The sequence below is a fragment of the Leopardus geoffroyi genome, chromosome B1 (genome assembly GCF_018350155.1).
Source record: "Leopardus geoffroyi isolate Oge1 chromosome B1, O.geoffroyi_Oge1_pat1.0, whole genome shotgun sequence".
Lineage (NCBI taxonomy): Eukaryota > Metazoa > Chordata > Mammalia > Carnivora > Felidae > Leopardus > Leopardus geoffroyi.
The window spans coordinates 51102553-51117174 of record NC_059327.1 but is presented as its reverse complement, the minus strand read 5'-3'; the positions used below and the strand labels follow the sequence as shown (position 1 = coordinate 51117174).

Below are 14622 nucleotides of genomic sequence, written 5' to 3'. Positions count from 1 at the left end.
AACAGGCCCCCTGCCCACTCACAGGCTGGACAGAGGAACCTTGACTTGCTGGGTTCTAGGAAGCACGGACCCTGCCAGGATGCCTTGGAGAGCACGGGCTCCTGTGGGTCTCCAGACCCAGGAACCAGGGAGTGAGGTCAAGGGAGGACGTGGCCTGAGGGCCTGTGTCAGCTCATCCTCGCCCTCTGTGACCTACTTTAAGGCCTGGTGGCATCTGCTGCCAGGGAAAGAAACAGACACATAAACACAAGTGGGGGAGGAGAGCAGAGCTATTTGGGGCAGGAGACAGATTAAGAAATAGACATTGTTCCCCATGGATCTTAGCCTGTTTCCTTTCCCTTTTGGATTTCAGCTGTGCCCTGATTCTTTCTTGTTACAGGCTGCTTGGAGCATTTGGGCACAACGTTACAGAGACTCGACCCCCGGGTTTGCGAACTCCATTTGGTACAGAAGTGCAAGGCACAGCCCCGACTCGTGTTTCCAGGAGGGGAGTGACCAGTCTCTGGTCAAATGGACTGTGGGTCCATTTGAAATGAAGTCCTTCCCTCTGTAGAGCAGGGGGAATCCAGTATTAATCCAGCACAATTCACTGCTGCGCTATTTCCCTAAGAACTTTCCCTTTCCTCCTGCATCTCCATCCAGCCTTCTGAGCCAGAATGAGGCAGACTGAGGATCTGATGCCAAACGGGCCCAGGATGGTAAGGAACAGGATCCTCGCCAAGGCGGGCGGGTTGGACCCCACAGCTTGGAAACAGCCAGTTTCCTTACAGGGGTTAGAAATGAGAACAAGGAGCCATTCCTACTTCAGTTTTGACAATTTTTTGTAAACGAGCAATTATCGAGGGCTTACCATATGCCACACTCTGTGCAAAGACTTCACAGTGTTAATTTTAGCCTCACAACAGCCATATGAAGGAAGTACTATTATTATCATCCGTATTTAAAAGTGCGTGTCAGATATCGTGTCTTGATCCCTGACATTCTCAGCTCGCCCTAATACCACACAGGCTGGAAGCTTGGAAAATACACTTCCCAGATTCTATTGCCAACAGCACGCCAGTTTAGAGTCCACCAATGAGAGAAGCACACGTGAAATTTGGCAGGCTTAGGAGAAGCCATTATTTGGAAGGTGCAGCCGTGAATGTCTCCAAAGATCAGACTGGAGACTCCACCAGCTCTTCCTGACAATCACTGACAGTCATGCTTCAGGCAAAGTCATTAGCAGTGATCCCCAGCAATTTCTGTAACTTCTTGGTATCCTGAAATGCAGTGGTGCTTTTCCCCAATCCTCACTCAAACAGCCTTTCTAATGAGTCTGGAAGCATCAAAACCCCTTTGATGCTTAAAATCCACCTCCCTGCTTGAAATACCTTGAACACTCTGTTTCCGTGACCGAACTCCAGCTAACACAGCAATTGTTTCCAGGAACCAAAGCCTCAGTGAGAATGACAATCTGGAATGGTTAACTGTCCTGGTTAGAGTTAGAGTTAGAAATGACATCACTGTCAATAGGAAATGGGTCAGTGCCCAGGGGGGTATGTACTGGACATTTACTAAAATTACTGCTAGTATTTGCCTGTGAGGCAAGTGCCCACTTCAGGACATGGGGTGGCTGTGGTGGTGGACTGTTCTGGGGAAGACGGTAAGCACGAGGCCTGTGGAGTTTCCTGGCTGCTTTAGGCAGTACTCAAGAACTTGTGGAAAGGACAGGATGTAAGGTCATGACTTGACCTTCCTGGTGCAACTTGAGAGGCACAGAGCTTCTAGGACTGGTTTCACATGATCTCTGTCTCTTGTAGCTGGATTCAAATACCAAATAAAAGGGCTCCAGATTTATGAGTGGAGTTGACACCCTCACTGGTCAGGAGCCCAGAAATCATGTGCACACGTGATTGCCCTCAGAGAGCTCATCCACTCACAAGAGACGCTCCCCTCTGGTTCTCACTTGAGCTAATGCATGAGTCCTGACATGAGTCTTTCATATGCTGATGTGACCACATATTTTGACCTTCCTGGCTGTGGCCACCCTGCACCGGAGCTTGCCTGCTGTTGAGCTCCTCTGCCCCCTTCCCTCAGGGCTAGGACCCAGCCCCCAGGTCTCCCAGGGTCTCCACTCACTCGCCTCATCCCCCTCCAGGCCCTGTCCTCTCTGAAGGTGACTCCTCCCACACTACTCGCCCTATTTCTCTTTCAAAAAAGGCTGTCCTCCGAGGCCCCAGAGCCCACAGCCACTGTCTCCAGAAGCCTATTTACCAAGGCGAAGAGGACTGTGCCAGTGAGCACTACTGCCCAGGCTCCCTCCTCCTCTCCACACCAGCTCCCACCGACCCCTGCCCACAGACCACCCCAGAGGGCCAGCATCCCTTCTGGGGGAGCAGTGGGAAGGTGACTGTAGGGGCCCAGGCAGCAGTACCAGGCCTCTGCCACAAGATGGCAGACACTTCACTTTTATTTGAGAGGAAGAAACTAAAATAAACAGTGAGGAAAACCCATAGAAGACAGCTCCAAGCTGTCCTCCTGCACTTGCTGTCCTCCTGCACAAGCTGGGACGTTCTGGTCAGTTCTCGTTGGGCTGGGAGATGCACACTGGCATCACTGGGCCTGGGGCCAACATTGTCCCATCCACGCTGGGATGGCCAGCCTCGAGGCTGAAGCCGTCCCTGAGCACAGGGCTGTGGCTGTCCTCAACCCTCGCTCTAAAACTGGGGAGGGAGGACAAACACATGAGAAAGAAACTGTATGTAAAAGAAAAGGGAAGAAGAAAACAGAAATCCTAACTAGTATCTGCTTTTCCTCCTCCCCCACGTCCCCTGCCTCTGCTTTCTCACACACATGGCTTCAGGAGCAGGTCACTGTCCTCAGCCCTCCCAGGCCCATCTCCTGGAGAGGTTTTGCCGGACACGCAGAGCTGGAGGCAGTACTGGGGATTCCGGGGCCCGTTTGTTTCAGACCTGGTTTGGGGCCAGTCAGCTGTGCCAACCCTCATCACTCTTTTGTTCCAGCCCTTCCACTGTACTATTTGAGCTACAGGGTTAAAGAGAACAGGACTCAGGACTGGGATTGATTATTGTCCCCAGAAGCCAGGAGAGCACATGCTGGTAATGGCACATCCTTAAACCGTGAAGTGAAGCCTCCCCAAACCCTTAGGAGAACCCAATGGCCCTTCCGTGCTGGGTTTCACTCCACATCCTAGGCTTCACGTCCCTGGTCCTTTCCTAACTCTTTCCTTTTCCTTCCTCTCTGAAAACTCTTTTTGTGGGTCATATAGAACTTTATACGTTTCCTGAACATTCCATTCCCTTGCACACAACCTCCTTGGAATGCTCTTTCTTGTCTTCCAGATCAGGTGAGCTGCTACCCATCTCTCAGCATGGAGATCAAATGCCCCCACCTCTATAAAACCTTTCCTGAATCTATAAGGCAGGAGTTACTCCAACGTCTAGGCTCCCACAAAAGGGCTATCCTTTTTGGTACTTATTACATTGCATTCTAATTGTCCTTTGTTTCTCTAAGCCACTTCCACTCCCTTCTGACAATACACATACAGATCCATATGCTCCTTGAGGGTATGGACTCTCATTTCTCGACCTCATCTCAGTGATTAATGAGTCTTGGGGATTCACTTCACCTTAGGGGCTTCCACTTGGGTCCCTGCTGCTGCTTCAAGCCAAAGCACATCCTTGGGGACCTCAGGGAGTTTGGGGAGCAGGGTGCTTAGGCTCTCACTTTCCTTGTCAAAGACCCTTGGCCAATTCCATAGGTAGGATTACTCTTTAGACTGTTTCAGTGGCCATGTCCATACAGGGAGGACCAATCATCTTGCATAGAAGGATGACCTCAGCATCTCTGATAGCTCTTGAAAAAGCCTGTTAGCTCTTCTGGGGAGGGGGATGAATGGGGTGATGGTGGGGGGGGGTGGAGGAGCAGGAGGAAGTGAAAGATGAAGACCAGGTTACAGATGATCCTTCTAGCCTCCAAAGTCCACTGGTCAATTTGGGCCATGTGCAAGCAGTGTGGGTGCTGATGGGGTGAACCTCAGTCTTTTCCTAAATCAGGTGGTCTATTCAGTAGTGGGGGTGTCATAAGTAATTTGTTATGAATAATGGCTAATGTATCAATGTTTATTTTTTAAAATAATGTTTATTTACTTATTTTTGAGAGAGAGAGCAGGGGAGGGACAGAGAAAAGGAGACAGAGAGTCCCAAACAGGCTCTGTACTGTGAACACAGAGCCCAAAACAGGACTTGAACTCACGAACCATGAGACCATGACCTGAGCTGAAACCAAGAGTCAGACACTTAACTAACTAACTACAGACGCCCCTGTATCAATGTTTCTGTGTAACTTACTTTTCCTCAGTGAATTAGGACAGATAGAGGGCTATCTCAATCCAAGCATCACTGTGGCTCTCTTGGCCTGCTACTGTGGAAGGGACGGGAGTGTCAGGAGAGCTAAACTGGGGCAGCACATAATCCACAACCTCTGTGGTCTCTTCCACGGTCTATAAGGGGGGCCCATGCTGATGATGTAGCATTCCGGATTATAGAAATGATGAATCACATCACCTGCAAAGTTTCTGGTAGCTTCTAAAAAGGAGGCTGTACTCATGAAAGTGGGTTGTCCATAGGAAAATCATGGGGCAGATAAAGAGTTGAAAGTAAGTGCAGCAAATGCTCTAGCCTGAAGCATAGAAATCCTGACAGGTTGAATCCCTGAGGGGCCCCCAGGCTAGGGGGCCCTGCCTCCAGCCCCAGGCTGATGCCACCCCAGAAGACTGTGTTCTTCCTTCAGGGTCTACAGAGCCGCCCTGTGGTATGGGGAATGAGTGCAGGTCATCAAGGACTTGCCTGGTCAAAGTGACTGCCAGGTTGGCTCAAAACTTCACTATGGTTTCAGATCTCACATTTAGGTCTTTAATCCATTTTGGGTTTATTTTTGTGTATGGTGTTAGAAAGTGGTCCAGTTTCATAAGGGGCTAATATCCAAAATATATAAAGAACTTATGTAACTCACCAAAACCCCCCTAAATAATCAAATTAAAAATAGGCAGAAGACAAGAAGACATTTCTCCAGAGAAAACATCCAGATGGCCAACAGACACATGAGAAGATGCTCAATATCACTAATCATTAGGAAATTCAAATCAGAAACAATGAGATATCTCCTTATATTTGTCAGAACGGCTAAAATAAAAAAGACAAGAAATAACAAGTGTTGACGAGGAACCCTTGTGCACTATTGGTGGGAATGCAAACTGGTGTAGCCACTGTGGAAAACAGTATGGAAGTTCCTCAAAAAATTAAAAATAGAAATACTATATGATCCAATAATTCAAAGAAAACGAAACACTAAATTGAAAAGATATACGCATCCCTATATTTATTGCAGCATTATTTACAACAATAAAGATATGGAAGCAACCTAAAAGTGTCCATCAATAGATGAATGGGTAAGGAAGATGTGGTCCACACACATGTACATACATACAGTGGAGTATTATGCAGCCATAAAAAATGATGAGATCATGCCATTTGTGACAACATTGATGGACCTGGAAGATATGCTAAGTGAAATAAGTCATAGAAAGAGAAATACCATATGATTTCATTCATATGTGGAATATAAGAAAAACAAATGAATAAACAGAAAGGAGAATGAGACCTATAAACACGGAACAAATTGATGATTGCCAGAGAGGAGGAGGATGGGGAGTCAGGGAGAAATAGGTGAAGGGGTGTGAGAGATACAGGCTTCCAGCTATGGAATGAGGAAGTCACAGGAATAAAAGGTACAGTTAAGGAATACAGTGAATGAAATCATGATGCATTGTATAGTAATAGATGGTAGATTCATTTGTGATCAGCACAGCACAATGTATAAACTTATTGAATCACTATGTTGTACATCTGAAACTAATGTAATACTGAGTGTCCTCTACACTCATTTAATAAAGTTTAAACTCCATGATGACACTGCCAGGAAATCCACTCTCTGGCTGGTCAAACCTCAGGGCTCCACTAGTCCTTGCCTTCTCCAGGCTCCAGGGCTTGGTCTCTCACTGCCACATGGAAAGCCAAGACCTGCATGCCCCCTCTGCTGGGTTCCTCAACCAAGACCAGCACCAGAAGAAGAAATGATCAGGCCTGACCCTCCATACACCTCATTTTTCTGTTGCCTACTCTTATTGGCTCCAATATAATTAACCAAAGCCTCTTGTTTGTGGCATTTTTTTTCTTGCTGATTTTTTGGAGGGAAGTAAGTGAGACCTATCTAAAATAACCTACATCAGTGTGACATCTTGATCAGGAAATCTCTGGAAGGTCACCTAATAAAATTGATCAGTCATGCTTTTCTCACAGATTCTTACTTCACCCTTTTCTTAGATGACCCCACAAATTCTTCTATGCCTTTATTCTCATATCATGTTCTTCCCAGAAGGAGCTTTGCTATCTGTAAAATGGGCACAATACCTAGCTCACAGCTCTTATGAGGATCCCAGAAAAGGGACACAAAGTGCATGGCACTCTGGCATATTTTAACCACCTGGCAGTACTGGCTTCCTTTGCTATCAGCTCCCATGCACACTGGAAGAAAGCTGGCCCACCCATCCTCCTCTCCTAAAATAGGCCTCCACGTACACCCACCATGGACTTCCTACTTCTACAGCTGTGCAGCTGAGCTCTGTGGGGCAAGGAAAAGAGGTGGTCATCAATAAGCTATGGCAGAGCTCCCCTCCATCCCCAACAGGTGTCTCCAGTTCCCACCACTCCTGCCAAGCACAAGTACCCGAGGAAGTCACTGGGCCACTCCCTTACAGACATTCTGCCCACAGGAGCACCCTGGGCCCAACCCATCTTTCCAGAACTACCAACAGGAAGCCTTTCTTTTAATAAAGTTAATGAACAAGTGGCCGCTCTGCTTACTGCAACCTGCTAACAAGCTTATTATTAGCTTCACCAAGGTTTCCTGAGTCTCCAGGTATACTCAACATATTGCATGGAAATGACTCTTACACCACCCTGAAAAAGCACAGCCTGGCGGTCACGGCAACACAGTCTATGACGGAGCATCAACAGATCAGGTTAGGAGTGCAACAGAGCAGAGAGGCCAGCACTAATCCCAAGCCCTTGCATTTGTCCCAAGTTGCAGATTCTCCAAGGGGCTTCCTCACACACTCTAGTCTAAGTGGGGTTTTCATTAACTGTAAAAGGGAGGAATTATTCTTCTTATTTCTCAGTGCAGGACAGTGAAGCCCAGGGAAAGAGGAGGCTTGTCTCAAGCCACTTGCCAGTAAGCTGCAGAGATAGGACTAGAACCCCTGTTTCCTGATCATATCCATTATTACAATAAGGCACACTGTCCCAGGTGGTCAGATAAAGATGTACCTTTCCGTCAGAGAGGGATGTTTATTATTTCAAAATTTCCAAAAGAGTTCTAACCATGAATCATCCTATATTTGGATCATACTCTCTCTCTACCCTGCTCACATCCCTGGAACTCAAAATGTGTGATGTAGATTTCTCAGGCCATCTCATTGACTTTTGTTTTTTAAGTCATGGTAAAACACACATAACTTCAAATTTTCCACCTTAACCATTTTTAAGTACATTCACATTGTTGTGCAACTAATCTCTAGAACTCTTCATCTTACAAAACTAAAACTCATTACCCGTGAAATAATACCTGTCCGTTCCTCCCATCCCTTTGCCTCTGGCAACCCCATTCTACTTTCTGTCTCTATGAATCTGATTACTCTAGGTACCTCACGTAAGTGGAATCACATAGTATTTGCCTTTTTGTGTCTGGCTTATTTCCCTCAGCATAATGTTCCCAAGGTTCATCCATATTGTAGCCTGTGTCAGAACTTCTTTCCTTTTTAAGGCCTGAATGACACTCATTATATGTATAGACCACATTCTGTTTATCTATTCATTCATCAGTGGAACTTAGGTTGTTTCCCATTGTTTTGTTAGCTGTCAAATAATTATTTTGCTGCATAACAAGCACATCCCACAACAGCTACTTAAATACTTCCTGGCCTGCTTGTATCAATAGCCTCCTGTTATGAGGTTAAACCCCTCCAAAGAAGGGCCAAAGGAGAAAAACAGTGAAAAGACTTGCTCCAAACATGTGGTTCGGTTATTCTTTTTCTTGTCCTACCTCAGCTGATCCCATGTACTAATGGCTGTGTGATAAAGATGGAAAACTAACACAGAGTGGTCATCTAAGGTCACCTAACAGAGAGCTGGGGTTGCTTGCCTCTCATCTACTCAGACAGACAGATGCCCTCCCAATAGCAAATTCCACAAACTTCCCAAGCACTATCTGATTCCAAGAGATGACAGAAGACCTACTCAAAGTGTCAAGGAAGGCAGAGTTTGTGTTTCAAGTACCAGGCTCTGTATCGATTTGTAATGGATGTCAGAGGAGAGGTTTGCAGGGCCCCTCTAATGGGGCAGTTATGAGCTCTAGGGGGATTTTTTTCTCATTTTCTCATCTCATCATGCCAGCAACCCTGAAGGGGCAGGGAGATCTTTATTCTGACTTTACCCACAAGTAAATCCAAAGAAGTTAAACACCATGCTCAAATTCATGTGCCCAGAGTGTTAGTTTTGAGTCTGGGACAAGAACACAGGTCTGTCTGGCTCTGGATTCCATCCTCCTTCCCACATACACTCTGTGCCCAGAATTTGGGAATGTAGGATAAGTGAGACCCCAGAGGGCTGAGTCTGTAGCATGTTTGAGGCAGAAACAGTCAATATGCACCCACCAAGAACCTCGTATTAGAATCCTACACAGCAGGGCAGGGAGGGAGGAGAGTGCATTGGATCTAGAGACTCTAACACATGTGTGTATGTGCACATGCATGTGGGAGAGGTGTGTGGGTGCATGCTTATGCATGTGAGTGTGCACTCATATGCATGTGTATATAAGTGCACATAGGATGCTCTGTGGTATACATTCAACCCCCACCTTAGAGTAACCTATAGACACTTTTCACTTTTTAGAAAATGTACCACTGTAAAAAAACTTGAATCTGTAGTAGTAAGCGGTTCTTACATCTTAAGGGGTCACAGATTCACATGAGAATCCAATAAACACTATGGACACTCTTTCCACATAAACTCACAATCAAATATTTGGTTATAATTTCAAAGGATTCTATGACTCTCTGGAGTCTACCAAAGAGCCCCACATTCAGAAGCTTCAGATGGGGCCACCAAGTCCAGAGTCATCATGGTAACCGCCCATTCCCCATCCATAGGGTTCTAGAAACATGCAGGTCTGCATCCAATCAGCAAGGAACATTTTCAAGACAGATGTCCTTAATTTCAATCATAGTTTGAAGGCCCATTGAGAAATGGCTGTGTCACTGATGAGAAAGTCACCAGGAAAGGAGGAAGGTAACTGCAGTTCAATCCTTATTTGATTCATATTTTTTAAAGACTTACTAAGTCTGATCCAAGCAAACACAGAAGACCTGGATTCTATTCCTCACTCTGCCCTCTAGTGGCAGCAGGGAGCATATACGAGGCATAGCCTCCTTGGTTCCTGCTTTCTCCTTCTGAACTGAGAGACCCCTTCAGTTCTTTCCAGACCTAATTCCATCAAATCCCTCGCTATGTTTCCATCCTGTGCGCACACACACATGCACAGTCACACACCCCGTGAAGGCTTAACAAGCTCAGCCAATGCCAATGCCCAAGTCAGCAGTTTTATTCCATTGGCAGCTTCTAGCTGACCAGATTGCCATCAATCAAAACTTCTGGGAAGGGATGCAAAATGACTGGCATGGCTTTTAAATAAAACCGCTAGAAAGAAAAATACCATCTATTCCAAGCTGAGCAGAGACTCGTGTGTTTCCAGTTCGGGACAGCACAGAGCACCCACAAAACTGCAGGTGTGTGGGGAGGTTGCCCCTGCCCTTAGTGGTTTGGCCACAAGGAGGAGAGGGACAGGCTGCTCATGTCCCACACCACAGAGGACCCTGGAACAAGAGGGGCTCCAGACTCTGGCACCGTGGACTCACCCCTGTGAGTCAATCAGTGGCTGTTATCACATGCAGGGGAGACAAGTCAGAGCTAGTGAAGGATCCCTGGGACAATGATGTGACACTGACGAGACAAGGCAAGTGCTCAGAGGGGCTGGAGGCTTCACGAGATCCAGTCAGAGCTGCACTGACCCTTCCTATGAAACTAAGGAGGAAAAGTCGAAAAAAGGTGACATAATTAGATCTAATTTGGTGCATTTACAAAACCTGCTTATGCAAATGGTGGCCTCTGGATGGAATGAGGTTGGCCTTAGAACAGCTACAGCATTCCTGTGGTCTGTCTCCCCCCCTGGACCCTGCAGTTGTATAGAACAGTTAATGGCTTTCATTATCTATCTCTCTGTGTCCCCCTCACCCTCGTGGTAAATCACAAGTGTCTTCTGACCAGCAAGGATATTTTTCTTGGTTTGCAACACAAAATGACAGAGCTACAAGATGAATTTTGTCTCTGCAGAGAAAGAGAAAAGAGAGAGAGCTCGGTTTGGCCAGGAAGGATTCAAAGCTTTATCCTTGCTCCTCAGAGTGTGAACAATGGGCCAGGGGCTTGTCAGAAATGCAAAATCTGGCCCCTTCCCCAGACCTACTGAATCAGAGTCCAAATTTTAAAATCATTTCCAAGTGATCCATGGTCATGTTAGAATTTGAGAAGCTGTGCTCTAGCAGACAAGCGTGGCAGACTGTATCAGTGGTCACCAACATCCCCTACCCTGCCTCTTGAAGTCAGGTTGCCCACATGACTGGTCAGCAGGCTGTGAGCGGAAGGGACCTATGTCATTTCTGGGCAGAAACCATCCAGCATGAGATTTTCCCCTTCAGCCACAGTGGCCAGCACTGTTCCAGCTGGTGGTGGCTCCATCACCCCAGATCCTGGCGTGAGGACAATGACAATCTGGAGCAGAGTCCACACACTGAATATTGTATTTCCTCTATTACAGGTGCCTGGTTTTCCCTGTGTGGGGTATGATGCTGAGGGGTCATGGAAGGCAGGCACAGCTCCGTGTAGGCTGGTCACTTCTCTGCAAATACATTTTGAACTCTGTAATTCCACTTAAGAAGCCAACTTCGGCAATCACTGTGGGGCACGTACTATGTCCCATGGACTCTGCAAGGCATTAGGCATATACAGGCAGCCTGGGGTGGCTCTCCCCAGGGCAGGGGAATGACAGGGTATGTGAGCAATCACAACACAAGTGCCTACTATGCAGCAGGCACCGCGATGTAGGAATGAAGAAGGCAAACCTCCCTGTGATGAGTTCGTGGTTTAGAGATGGAGTCATGTTATATGATGAGGATGTGACCACCTGAGGGTGTGGTGGGATGGCTAAAATGTGACAAAGTGAGAGCCACGCCCACATGCTGGGGACTGAAGAGGACCACCATTCATCATCAGGAGGTCAGAATTCTGCCAGAACAGACAGGACATACATGCACAGGCAGAGGGACTCTGCTGGAACACATGGAGGAAGGAAAGATTAATCGAGCTGAGAAGGTGGGTCCTGAAGGGGGCGCATGTCGGACTGGGAATTGGCTGAAAGGTCTGGAGAGGAAGGGTGGGAAAGTTGAAAAGGACCTAGCTGAACAGCATGAAGAGATGAAAGTAGATGGGGCAGTGGGCTCTGGAGGCATCAAGGTTATGGTTCTTTTTTCTGTCTGTTCCCATTTAAGGTAACTCAGTACACACTTTCTGTTCATCCTCTGCCCTGCAGCCACGGTGACATGCAGAGGCACTTTGTAAAGTGTCTTGTAATCTTGTAAGATTAAAAGAACCACTTGAACCCAGGCAAAGCTGGCAGATGCTTCTGAGGTTCACCTGCTTGCCTGCAGTGATGCCTTTAAGTCCAACTGAGCCAAGTTGGGGATGTTGGGGAAGGATATAGCTATTGTTTATTTTCCCATTACTTAGTTGTTATCTTTTACTTCCCCATACCTTACCAATTCCAAGAACCATTTTGTGGGTGCAAGAATTTGGGTCCTTCCTTCTTCTCTATTTTGTGCCTTGGAAGATGGAGCCCCACCAGGCTGGTAGGGCTGGGCTGCAGCCCTGGCCTGGAAAGGAATAAGAGGCTGATCTGGGAATTTCAGCTTGGGACCAGGGGAAACAGCTCAGGGTTGTATGGCTGAAATGTGCCACTGCCCATTTGCTCCAGCCAATGCAGTATTCCTCCATCCATGAGATGACTTACATCAATCACACATTCAAAGACTACTGGTTTCTCTTGATTTGATCTTTCCTTTAAGGTCTGATGGTTTTGAAAAGGAATTAAAATGACTTTTCCTATATGAGTTTTACTTTCATGGCTTTTAGTTTTACAGGAAATGGATCTCTCTCTCTCGTGCACCTTCTCTGTCTCCTCTCTTTCTCTCTCTCCTCTGTATATATCTCTAAGGGGTTATAATCTGCTTTTTCATATCTGAAATCAATTAACTTCAACCTCTTTTTTCCCCGTATCTTCTTAGCATTTAGTATACAAAAGAATCCACTTGTCACTTTTCAGAGGAAGCCAAGGACACTGGCTTTCACCTTGGGGATGAAATGCAGATTTCATTAAAAGGAAAGATCCTTCATTCCTAAAGGTTGAATAGAAAAGAACTTAAAGTGAAATGCCAGCTGCGTAAGTTTAGAACACTGAATTCAGCAAGGTAAAGGAACTTTTCTGAATATCACCATTTCTCATTTATGTATGACTCTGGGGACTCAGAGCTGCAGGAAAGGAGATTCATCCCAATTTGAACTGCAGGCAGAGTGGCCAACTGCCCTCGTTCGCTCAGGGCGAAGGGGCTTTTCAGTCAGTTCTAAACCCAGGAAAGTCTGGCTGGTCACCGTAATCGTGGAATAGGTAAAGAAATCCATGTCTATTCCACTCATCCAGGGCTCAGATCCCCCAACTGTAAACGAGGCTAACCTAGGAGGTCGCCCTCCTGTTGTGGAATGCCGTCTCTCTTTGAGCAATGTGTTCCAGAACCTCTTCTGAATTGTGCTTCCTTTTTCCAGGTAACTGTTGTATTGAGATATAGTTCACATGTCGCCAAATTCACCCTTTTAAAGTTTATACTTTAGTGGTTTGTAGCACAGTCTCAAGAGTGGTGCAACCATCACCATCTTTCTTTTCTTTTTTTTTTTCTTTTCTTCTCTCTTTTCTCCATTTTCTGTTTCATAGATTGCGTAATCTCAATGAATTTTTGTTTGCTGATTCTTGCTTCTGCCCCTTTAGGGATTTTTTTTTTTTTTTTTTTTTTTTTTTTAGTGAGGTTTTGTTTTGTTTTCATTTAAGTTACCGTTCCTTTGAATTTGTTTAGTTCTGGAATTTCTATTTAGTTCTTTTTTTAAAAATATAATTTATTGTCAAATTGGTTTCCATACAACACCCAGTACTCATCCCAACAAATGCCCTCCTCTCTGCCCATCACCCACTTTCCCCTCTGCCCTGCCCCCCACCTTCCTTTAGTTTTTCTCAGACCTTAAGAGTCTCTTATGGTTTGCCTCCCTCCCTCTCTGTAACTTTTACTTTTCCTCTTCCCCTCCCCCATGGTCTTCTGTTAAGTTTCTCAAGATCCACATATGAGTGAAAACATACGGTATCTGTCTTTCTCTGTCTGGCTTCTTTCTTCTTCTTCTTTTTTATGTTTTCTATCTCCTTACTGATATTCTTCATTTGTTGAGACACTGTCCTTGTATTTTCCTTTGAGTCTTTAGACATGGTTTCCTTTCGTTCTTTGGGCATATTTCCAATAGCTTATTTCAAGTCTTCATCTAGTAAGTCTTACTTCCCATGTTTCCTTAGCTTATGCTTTTTTCTTGACAACTGGGCATTTTAAATAATTTACTGGGGCAACTCTGAAAATTGGGCTACCCTCCCTCCCCATTGGTATATTGCTGTTCATTTGCCTACAGTTCATTTGTTTAGTGACTTTCTTAAACCAATTCTATAAAGTCAGTGTGGCCCTTTCATGTGTAGCCACTGCAGTCTCTGCTTGGTTGACAAACCAGCTAATGAGTGGGCACAGGGTTCCTTAAATTCCATGAAGCAATGGTCTTCCATTTGGCCCTGTGTGTGTGCTTTGGAGCAAACATAACCTCATGGCTACAGCAGTTTTCAACCCTGGTTTCTCCTTCTCTCTCTTTTGCACGGGGCCTCAAGGTCACAAGGAGGTGAGAGATTGGGCCCTTTCACATATATACAGACTGTGGTTTGGTTATTGATTCATCAGCTAAAGGACATTGGGGTTGTTCCCAGTTTGGGGCTATTATGAATAAAGCTGAAATAAACATCCAAGAATAGGTTTTGCAGTGAACATAAGTCTTAATTCTCTTAGGTAAAAACCTAGAGATGGGGCTGCTGGGTCACATGGCAAATTTATATAAAACTTGATAAAAAAAATCTCCAGGTGGTTTTCCAAACTGGTCATACCATTTTGCATTCCCAGCAGCAATGCGGGGGAGTCCCTACTGCTCTGCATCCATGTCAGCACTTGGTGTTGCCATTATTTCTTAATATAGTCATTCTAACTCGTATGGAGTCATCTTTCAAGGTGGTTGCAATTTGATTTCCCTAATGGCTAGTAACATTAAG

At 45.8% G+C, this 14622-nt stretch overlaps 1 protein-coding gene across 16 annotated transcripts in view; it reads right to left on the bottom strand.

The window, feature by feature from the left end:
• Positions 1–14622, bottom strand: part of MSRA (methionine sulfoxide reductase A) — a 547769-nt gene that overhangs the window by 95500 nt on the left and 437647 nt on the right. The window lies entirely within an intron of this gene.